We start from the raw sequence: 10,801 nt of genomic DNA on the forward strand, positions 1-10,801 counted from the left end.
CATTACAGATGAATCAGCAGCCTTTCCGTCTCTGGGAAGGACTTTTAAAACTAAATGGTGGGATGCCTTGAAAAATGATGCATCTATTGATACAGTCAAGCAGTATTTCCTCAAGAATCCCAAACAAGTCTCAGCCAGTGAGGATATGTCTCAGTTCCTCCTCAAAAAGCAACAGTTACAAGCCTTGCTCGCAGCAGCTAAGACCCCTCAAGATTTCCAGAAAATCCTTGAAGAAGGAAGCTCAAGCTTTTCCCAAGAGAATTCTTATGCAGAGTCTGATGATTCAACAAGCTACCTTCCAGACAATGGTGATGACTGTGAAGGAATTCTTCCTCCAATAAAAGGATTTAAGTAATTATAAGCCTTATGTATTCCGTCAAAAATATTTCAAGCTTTGCAGTTTCTGCACCAAAAGCAGCAAGCATGTGTTCACACAGTTTAAAGAAGCCTGACAGCCGTCATTGCAGCCGAAAGCACGTTTCCGGTTCAAGAGTCAAAAGTTCTACTGATCACTGTTCACTATTCAAGCACTATTCAAGGACGGTCGGTTCACTATTCAAGCACTATTCAAGGTCGGTCTACTGTTCATGGTTACTGTTCAAGATTCCCTTTTTGCCTATTTAAGGAGGCTTGGGCCTCATTTGTAAGCACGGCTTATTTTCCGCCTAGTTTCTCTCTCTAAGCTTATGCTCTCCCTTCTCTCTTCTTTCTCTCTCATCATGTAATCCTTTAAGCCTTCAAGCTTTCAAGCTTTCTTCAAGCTTTCCTACCCTGATCCATTGTAAGATATTCTCCTTATGTAATATAAGTATGTTTTTTATTACCTCCTATATGGATGGTTTTTAATTATGCTTTGATTTAATTTTATGTTTTTTATTTTCTTTTTTATTTTGTACCGCCTACATGGTCGGTTTTATGCTTTCTATTTGATACCGCCTACATGGTCGGTTTTAAGCTTATTATGAACTAACAAGTTTTTTGGTTCCTTCTCTTTAAATTTCTTTGTTGGATATCTTCTGTATTTTCTAACCCTCTACTTTGTTTTGAATCATCTGCATAATTCATTTGTTCATTGCATATGACCTTGTCCTGGGTGTCTATGGTATCAGAGCCACGGGGAAACCATATATATATATATATATTTGTTTATATCAATTTGATAAGTTATTATTATTATTATTATTATTACCTTTAAAAAGGTTTATTAATATTTTTCTTTTTTTTATTTTTATTTTTAATTTTGAATTATAATGTATATAAAATAGAAAAGCACTTTTCATAAAAGTTAAAATACCACTTTGCAATTAAAACATCACTTTCCATATATCCTCATACATATCCCAAAAGGAAATAAAATATTCCATGAAAAGGATAGGTTGCCATATAAATGGGACAAAAAGGAATAGAAGAAGGGTGGGACTTTTTCTTGGAGAAGGAGACTTTTTCTTGGAAGGGCGATCAACACACACAAGAGTTTTTTGGGAGGAGCGGTAAAGGACTTGAAAGACTAATTGGGCTGCCATATCCACACATCAAGAGAGTATTTTTCCGATACAATACAGGTTAGTTTTTGGATTTTTGATACAATATTCCTTTTTTGTTTGGGTTTTAGTTGATTGGTTTCATTAATTGTTTGTGATAATATCTTTTAAATCTCGATCTCAAACAATCTTTTATTTTTCTTAGATTAAATGTCTCTCTTTTATGATTGCAATTCATTAGTTCTGTGCTAGTTTATTTTAATCTACATGAAAGTTTAAATAAAGTTTATATTTTTAGTTTAATTTTAGTTTATTTTTAATTTGAATGAGTTATTGATCTTAAATCTATTAATTTAATTAGACTTGTAAGGTAAAGTTTATATTTTTAATTCCGATTAGTTTAAATTCTAGTTTATTTTTAATTTGAATGAGTTAATGATCTTAAATCTATTAATTTAATTGATCTTGTAAGGTAAAGTTTATATTATTAATTCCGATTAGTTTAAATTTTAGTTTATTTTTAATTTGAATGAGTTGTTGATCTTAAATCTATTAGTTTAATTGATCTTGTAAGGTAAAGTATATATTTTTAATTTCAATTAGTTTAAATTTTAGTTTATTTTTAATTTGAATGAGTTATTGATCTTAAATCTATTAATTTAATTGATCTTGTAAGGTAAAGTTTATATTTTTAATTTCGATTAGTTTAAATTTTAGTTTATTTTTAATTTGAATGAGTTGTTGATCTTAAATCTATTAGTTTAATTGGACTTGTAAGGTAAAGTTTATATTTTTAATTCCGATTAGTTTAAATTTTAGTTTATTTTTAATTTGAATGAGTTGTTGATCTTAAATCTATTAGTTTAATTGGTCTTGTAAGGTAAAGTTTATATTTTTAATTCCGATTAGTTTAAATTCTAATTTATTTTTAATTTGAATGAGTTATTCATCTAAAATCTATTAGTTTAATTGGACTTGTAAGGTAAAGTTTCTATATTTAATTCCGATTAATTTGAATTCTAGTTTATTTTTAATTTGAATGAGTTATTGATCTTAAATCTATTAGTTTAATTAGACTTGTAAGGTAAAATTTATATTTTTAATTCCGATTAGTTTAAATTCTAGTTTATTTTTAATTTGAATGAGTTATTGATCTTAAATCTATTAGTTTAATTGGACTTGTAAGGTAAAGTTTATATTTTTAATTCCGATTTGTTTAAATTCTAATTTATTTTCAATTTAAATGAATTATTGATCTTAAATTTATTAGTTTAATTGGTCTTGTAAAGTAAAGTTCATATTTTTAATTCCAATTAATTTAAATTCTAGTTTATTTTTAATTTTAACGTGTTATCGATCTTAATTCTTTAGTGTAATTGATTTTGTGAGGAAAAATTTACATTTTTAATTCCAATTAGTTTAATTCTAGTTATTCATGTGTTTCTTAAAATCTAAATGTTAGTTTTTAGATGATAATTTTGTTAGTTTATTTGATTAAGAAGTTATAAATTTATTGCCTTAGTGATTGTTGGTCAAATTTTTTTTGAGAGCCACTGGAAACCCATGAAGGTTGGCCTTTACTCTCACCACTTTAATTGACAAGATTTCCTAAAATCTTTATTTTGTGATCTTTGTTTCCTTTTGTTTTGATTGATATTTTGTTTTATATTTTTATTATTTTAAAAATGAATTTCCTTTATTTTCAAACAAAACTTTTTTTCTAAAAAAAAAAAACCCTTTTGAGAGATTTTTTTTAAAAATTGATTTAAAGCCTTTAGAATCAAAATCTCTTTTCTATTTAAAAAATAACATGCAACCATATCTTAATCAGTTTGCATCCTTCTCAATTTTCAACAAAAATTTTGGTTTTAAACAAAACACGAATCAAAGCTTGTGGTCCCAAATAAATGGGACAGTTTTAGGCTAAATTTGTGTATATTAATTTGGGGAATTGGTGAAACCCCTACATAAGAAAATCTTTTTCAAAATTTATTTTTGCTACCACCCTGCTATTTATTGTAATTATATTTACATTTTTCTTTTTAAGAATTGTATACAAGATATGTATGATAATTAATTATTCTGAATTCTGATAATTTTTGCTAATTAATTAGATAAGCATGCTAGGGTTTATTATTTATTATCTAACCCCCATGTCCTAAGGAAGCGCAATAGGAGTTATATATGCTATCCAGGTACGTTCCCAAAATTTCATGAATATGCATGTCATTGCTACTGTTTGATTGCCTTGATATATATTTGATGATTATTTGATTATCTTTGATAAAATGCATGTTGTGTGATGTTTCTCAATACTAACTTTCATGTTTTATGATAGCGCTTTAAGAAGTCATCCAGGTATGCACCCTAACTCTCTTTTATGGTAATTTGATCCTATTTGACATGTTATTTTTTGAAATCACCTTAGTCTATCTAGACATCCCCAATTAATCAATTAATTGAAACATTACCCCTAATTCAGTTAGTAGAAACCTCTTAAAGGCTTAGAGGAGTGCTATTTCTTAAAGGTACCTTCCCAATAAGTAAGTTGATCCCCGAACTTAGACTTGGGTTTTTTCAATGACACGTTTTTCCAAAAATTATGGAGTTATTTTTTTTTAAGGTTTTATTTCTTGTTATATTTTCCCTTTAAAATAAAAATAAAATAAATGGTGACTCCGACTTTTCCAAAAACTATTTTTCACAAATAAAAAGCAAGTCTCGTCAATTGAATGGGAACGCACATGAAAAATACGGGTCCATAATTAGCTTTTCATTTGCGGATGGAGTTTTCAAATTTTGATTGGAATGTGACAATGCTTTTTCTATTAGAACTATCTTTGGTTTTACATTATAGTCCGTCTAAGAGACTAATTCCATATCCTGATTACCGTTTCAATATAGCTCACATAAAAACACATTTACTTATTTATTTTTATACATTAAACAAGGCATGACATAATTTTGAACACTTTTTATTTAAGACATCATTATTTGGTCTCCTTCCTAACCTTACTATCATAGAACCAACATATCCAAAATGGCAACCATGAGCCCCATTATCTTCACATTAAGTAAAATAAATGAGTTACTTATAGTTATAGTAAAATAAACTGTGCAACACTAACATTTTTTACAGCATTTACTTTCCTTTAGCCCAAAATATTTATGATAATGAAGTTTATGATAATATCATCCTAAAGTTGTCCAAAAGATTACGCCAATGTAAAAACTACCAAACCTCACAAAACTTAAGTCCACTATAAAACCATTAGTATACAAATTCTCATGATAGCTCTTATCCTTAAATCTTACTTAAATAACACTTATCCTAGTTTCTCATCATGTATCACTACACACGCAGCCAATGGAACACTTGAGAGTTACAAATCTCTCTCACACACCTAGGAATGAAATAGCAAACTTCTAAAAGTTTGGGCAAAATCTTTTGTTTTTTTCAAAGTTTGCATTAAAGAGAATGGGAGAGGAACTTATGGTATTCAAAATAAAACTTTGCTAAAAAGTTTAACTTAGTGGCAAAATCATGGAAACTTAGGAAGAAAATGTTGTTCTAGGGGTATGAAAACAAAGGACAAACCTAAAAGACACAAAAAAATAATAATAATAATAATAAAATGAATGACAAGAAAACTTATTGGTTATGAGCTAAGGCATGACAAGCTCTATCCTTGGAAAAAATCCAACCATCTTAAAGACAAACCCAATGCATTAAGGTATCAACATTATACCTCCAAGATTTAATAGCAAGTGAATCTCATTGGGCGTGCACTTTTTAGAAAGGTTATGGATAGCTTGAGCTTTGAAAATTTCCTTTACATAGATGTATGAAAAGTTCTATAAAAAACTCTTCAAAAAATTGGTGTTTGGAAAGTGAGAAGTGTCCTGGTTTTATATGTCACTAACATAGAACAAGACTTTACTTGTAAGTGAAATAAAAACAATAACTAGAAAACTTATTAATGATAGACTAATGAGTGACGAGCATTGCCAATCTCATGTTTTAAGGCTATGGGAATAAACATTCTTTGGTTGGTGCATTACCTAGGACCCCTAGAATTAGTATGCAAGATTAGCTTGCAAGAATGCCAATTAACCGATAATAAGGTGGAATCCCGAGATCTAGTGATCAAGGAATCACTCATCAAACAGCGAACCACCACCAAGTTTAATTATTACGTGGGGTATGTAGAGGCTAGTGAATCGCTTCTTCTTCCACAATGATTAAGAAAAAATCGAGTTTGGAATCGTAAATGAAAAGGATATGGAATTTTCTCAATTCACGATTGAGACAATGAACCCAAAAAAAACAAATATTATAGTGTTCTAACATGGGCACATCAAACAAGAACTTAATGAGCAAAATTTATTAAAGACAAAAAAAAACAAAAAAGCTATTTTTTCATAGCAAATAAAAATGTCACCTTAATCCATTATTTTGTTGAGGGTCTTGAAATCATTCCAACCCTTTATTTGCATAGAGAAGAAAGTCAAAGGCTCTTACTCGAATGCATGACTTAAAGAGTGAGGTATGACTTGTGTTTATAAATTACTAGAACATTCCGAACAGGACTTTATTTGTAAGTAGAACAAGAGTCTAGTTGTAAATGTTACAAGACATCTACCAATACAATCACAATGGGACTCTAGGGTTCTTCCCAAAGAGTAGGGAAAAAGTAAAAGAGTAACAAAATAAAATTTAGCGGATAACGCACCCGTACACAGAAAGGAGGGAGGAGAGAAAGTGAACCCAAAAAACCCACTCAAATGAGATTCGACCCCATGAACATGCTAGCCTTTCCCACTCAAAGGCCCATTAGGTTAAGGCGAGTGGGCATAAACCCATTAAAGGTGTTCCACTTTTTCCTATATGGGACAAGCAAAAAACACTTTCCATATTTATACTCTTCCCAAGCAATATACAATGAGAGACGAGAGGTGGTAGGTGTTGTTTTGCAATAGGGTTAAAGTCGTTTGATATCTTAGTAGATACGTTTAGAGGGAAATCGAAAGGAAATTTTTGGAAAGATGCAAAGGTGTGTCCAAGTGGATCAGGTGTGGGAAAAGGAACTTGTGTTGTTTGTTGGAAGGTATGGAAGCTTGTTACAGGTCTGAGGATGAAAAGTTGTGCAACAAAGCATGAGTGGAAGACGGGACAGAGTTTACGCTGGAACTAAGCTCTTATGAGGCAAATGGGTTGCTCGATTTGCTATGTGAAGACTAAAAGGTTCACCTTGAGTTTTCCTCAATGAAGAAGTACCCTAAGGGATAGGGTCTATCCCGACCGACAAACTTCGCTTTCTCCGAGTAGTTTCGTCGAAGGATATTAGGCTTCCATCCCCAACTACCTCAAGGTCTTTGAACATGGGTAGTTCAGTGTATCCATTGAAGGGGTCTATTATAGACTTGGTTATAAAGAGCACGGTTTGGTGAATGAAACAGTCTGGATTCAGTTTGAGGAGGTTCAGCCCGAACAGAGAAACTAAGTAGCTGTCTAGTAAGGAGATGGGTAGATTTTCTATACCCAACTCCAGATTTTCTTGCATTCAGGAGTAGTGTAGGTCATGTTTGGTCTCTAAGGGGTAATAAGGATTATCTTGCTAAGGGGGGTGTCGTTCTATAGTTCAAGTATGAACATGGCTCTGATAAAGAGATTGTGTTGCCAAGTGGTGTAAAAAGGTTTAAGGAAACAGTTTTGCACTTGGATAGGTCGTTCCTCGAGGTAGACTATTGTCGAAAAGGTGCGCACGCCAAGAAAGTGTGGGTCAACATGGTAAGGCTTCCTTTGCACTTGTGGAGTCCAAAGGTTTTAAAAAAGATTAGGGATACTTACGTGGCTTTAGCGAGATTGGATGGGAGAAGGATTCTTAGGATATTGAAGGTGGTGGATGGCCTCTCTTGCTTCTCCATCAATTGTGGTGGGAAGTACAACCATTCATTTCTACTGATGTTTCGAGTTATGCATTTTCTAGTCTAGAGGATAGCAATGAAGCTACGAGAGAGATGCACTATTGAGAATGTGAGGGTGCTACTTCACTTGTTGCAATTGGAGAAATTGCCCATATGGAAGTATTGGCAGGACATTCTGGTACTTTTCCTTTCTCTCTTTCTTCCTTGGAGACATGAGCAACTTCTGCATTTTATGAGGTTTGTCTTGATTCAAAGGGATGTGAGGTGGCTTTTTTTATTAATTCTTTGGGAAAGGATTGCAGTCCCCTAAAAATGGCTTTTTCGATTTCCCAGAACATGTGAATGTAGAGAGGTCATGTCCAAGTTGGGTTTCTAGAGCATGGGTGTTTATGACGAATTCGTCCTCAAGCAACCTAAAAGTTTTCATCGACTCGTTGGGCTTGCCGACAATGGGCTTCGATGCAAGGATCTGGGCGTAACTCAAAAAACTATGGCCTCGAAAAGAGTCAAGGGTAGAAGACGCATTTTTTTTATTCCATCTTTTTACCATGGTTGGGTCACAACAACCAATTTGGTCGGCAAGCATACAAGAAGGTCATCTCAGGGTTTTAGTTTTCTCTTGGTTTTTTTTTATTTAGGCTTAGGCCGAGGGCAAATTGTATTTATCGTTTCCCCTTGACTTACCGAAAAATGTTTTTTGTATACTCTATGTGCATTCTGACGACCCTCTAAATTTTAGATTTTCTTTTTACCTATAAAAAAAAATCTAAGATTTTCCATAAAGAAAAAACTCTTAAAAAGCGTGAAAAAATAAACATTTCAAAATTCCATAGAATTCTGCAGTGAGCATGGGGGTAATGCTAAAACGTCGGCTCGCGAATACCTTAAAATCAATACTAACACCCCTCTTGCTTAAAGCCTAACATCCATTTAACGATAAGATAGATTCTTGGACAGGGTAAGACTTGTCTCTCTTATCTTGATTAATTATGCAACACCTTTAAATATTAAATAAAGAGTAAGACATAATAATCTAAAAAGGTCCTAAACCTACAAGACCATGACAAAATAATCAGTTTAAATTAGATAACCTAATACAATAATTAATAATATCCCTCATTTGGTAGTTTTAGTTAACAAATATGTTGCATAAACCTCTAATACTATCAAATAGAGCTTATAAATATCTTAAAATATATTGCATTTGGCAATTTAATTTAATTCAAATTAAACAAAAAATAAAAAATAAATAAAAACCCTAATAAGCTACATGGTGAGTAACTAGGTTGATCTGTATTGTACAAAGCTATAATATATTTAATCATAGTGTTTAATAGATTCCAAACAATTTTGTTTGATTTTCATAAATATAGGTTACACGGTTAGGTGTATCAAAGAAAAGCCTCAATTCATACCTCGTCTACTGCTTGGGCTAGCAATTTGATCCATGTCCAGCCTTTGATTCTATCAATTGCAACGCCTTATATGAGAGTTGGGTGTGTTGATACTGAAATATGAAAAACAAAGCATTATAAACAGTTTCAAACTTATTAGGTCCCATGGCAAATAGAACGAGCTTGGGAGTGAAACAAACCAACCGCTGAATCAAATAGGGGTAAAAAGGGGAATAAGTATTTTTCATATATCATAGAAAAGGCACAAAAATCATTTTAATCTTCTGATATGAAGAAAGTAAAACACAAAAGTGGTACAGACAAACAGTTAGAGGAAGCCACATTTCATTGTGTTATCCAAGTGCTTGAACGTAAGTGGGACAAGCAGAGAGCAGTGGCATGATTAGCAAGTATCCAACCAAGAACAATCCATACGTTAGGTATTTAGAGGAAAAATAAAAGGTATTAGTAGAAAACCAAAACAGAGTTAAGTATGAAAACAAATTCAGATTTAGTAAAAACAACCATTTAAACCTTAATTTCCACATCAGTCGTCAATTAAATACCTTGAAAATCGGCAGAAAATGGAGCAAATTAATAAAAAATAAAAAGAAGCGTAAAACCGCCATACCTGGAAAGGTTCCCCCAAGTAGTACTGCTTGAAGCGGCTTCGAGCAAGCTATCCATCACCAAAACTAGCAAGACCTAACAAATTGAAACTGTACAAACCTAACAAAAAAATATAAAAAAAAAATATGTTTATAGAAATCAATAAGAATTAGATGAGATAGAGGAGAGAAATAAAATGTGCACTAAACCTACTCTACTGCTTCCTTCCTCCGGTTTCCTGTTTCTATCTCTTACTGTGTAAACCTTTCTCTGTTCCTGGTCCGCCTCGGTCTCCAAAAGAAAACACCAACCAAAGGACCTCCAAGACGCGGATAATTGTTTACCGAACCCTCATATGAAGGGCTGACAGCCTCAACAAAATATACAATATATATATATATATATATGAACCAATAAAAATGAAACTGTACAGACCTAAAATATATATTTATAGAAATCAATAAGAATTAAATTAAATTGAGATAAGAATTATATTAAACAAAAGGAGAGAATCAAGGAACCATAGGAAATGTATACTGAATAAGCTACCTTCCTGCTTCCTTTCTCTAGTTCCTTGTTTCTCTTCCTTACTCTGTAAACCTTTGTCTCTACCTTCTCCCCCATGTCTCCCAGAAAAAACCAACGAAAGGATAGCCAGGATGAGGACAGTTGTTTACAGAATCCTGAAATGAAGGGCAGGCAGGCAGGCACCCCTAAGTTGAAATTTGATGGGCGAGAAATTTTGAAAAATGAAAAGTGGGCAAGCGGGCATTCCAAATTTGAAATTTGAAGGGACGCGCACCCAAGCAAAGTGAACAATTTCAAAATTTTGAAATTGCAAGTTGCGGACAGCGGCGTAAATCATTTCAAAATTAATTTCAAATTTTGAAATTTGAAAGGGCGGTTCAAAATTTTGAAATTTGTAATTTACAAAAATTACTTTTAATCCTATTATAAGTAAGGAAATAGAATTTATTTGTAAAAAATATTTTTTGTACGATTTTTTCTGAATATAATCTTTTGGAAAACCTTATTTAAAAACTAATTTTTTTGAACAAGTTTTATTAAATAAATAAATTTTTTGATAATTATTATTAAAAATAATTTTTCAAATTTCATTATAAACAATTTTTTTTTTGGATTTTCTTAAAAGCGTTTTTTTTAAATTTTTATTAATAAAAAACTTTCTTTTATTAAGAAAAATGTTTTAGAAATATTATTTTATTAAAACATATTTATTTAACAATTTCTTTTATTAAAGCAAAAATTTTAAACTATCAAATGTTCAATTCTATATATACCCAACAAAAATATATATATATATAAAATATATACAACATATAAAATAAACTCTCCAAAACCAAAACAGTATAAAATCTTTATTTTAAA

The 10,801-nt window shown here is 31.6% G+C and overlaps 1 long non-coding RNA gene across 1 annotated transcript; it reads right to left on the reverse strand.

The window, feature by feature from the left end:
* Positions 1-8,792: 8,792 nt before the first annotated feature.
* Positions 8,793-10,136, reverse strand: LOC117919086. Its single transcript, XR_004652021.1, has 3 exons — positions 9,962-10,136; positions 9,435-9,532; positions 8,793-8,916 (listed from the first exon to the last, which is right to left on the reverse strand). It is a non-coding gene; the product is annotated as an uncharacterized LOC117919086 (long non-coding RNA).
* Positions 10,137-10,801: the final 665 nt, after the last annotated feature.

Source organism: Vitis riparia, chromosome 7 (genome assembly GCF_004353265.1).
Source record: "Vitis riparia cultivar Riparia Gloire de Montpellier isolate 1030 chromosome 7, EGFV_Vit.rip_1.0, whole genome shotgun sequence".
Lineage (NCBI taxonomy): Eukaryota > Viridiplantae > Streptophyta > Magnoliopsida > Vitales > Vitaceae > Vitis > Vitis riparia.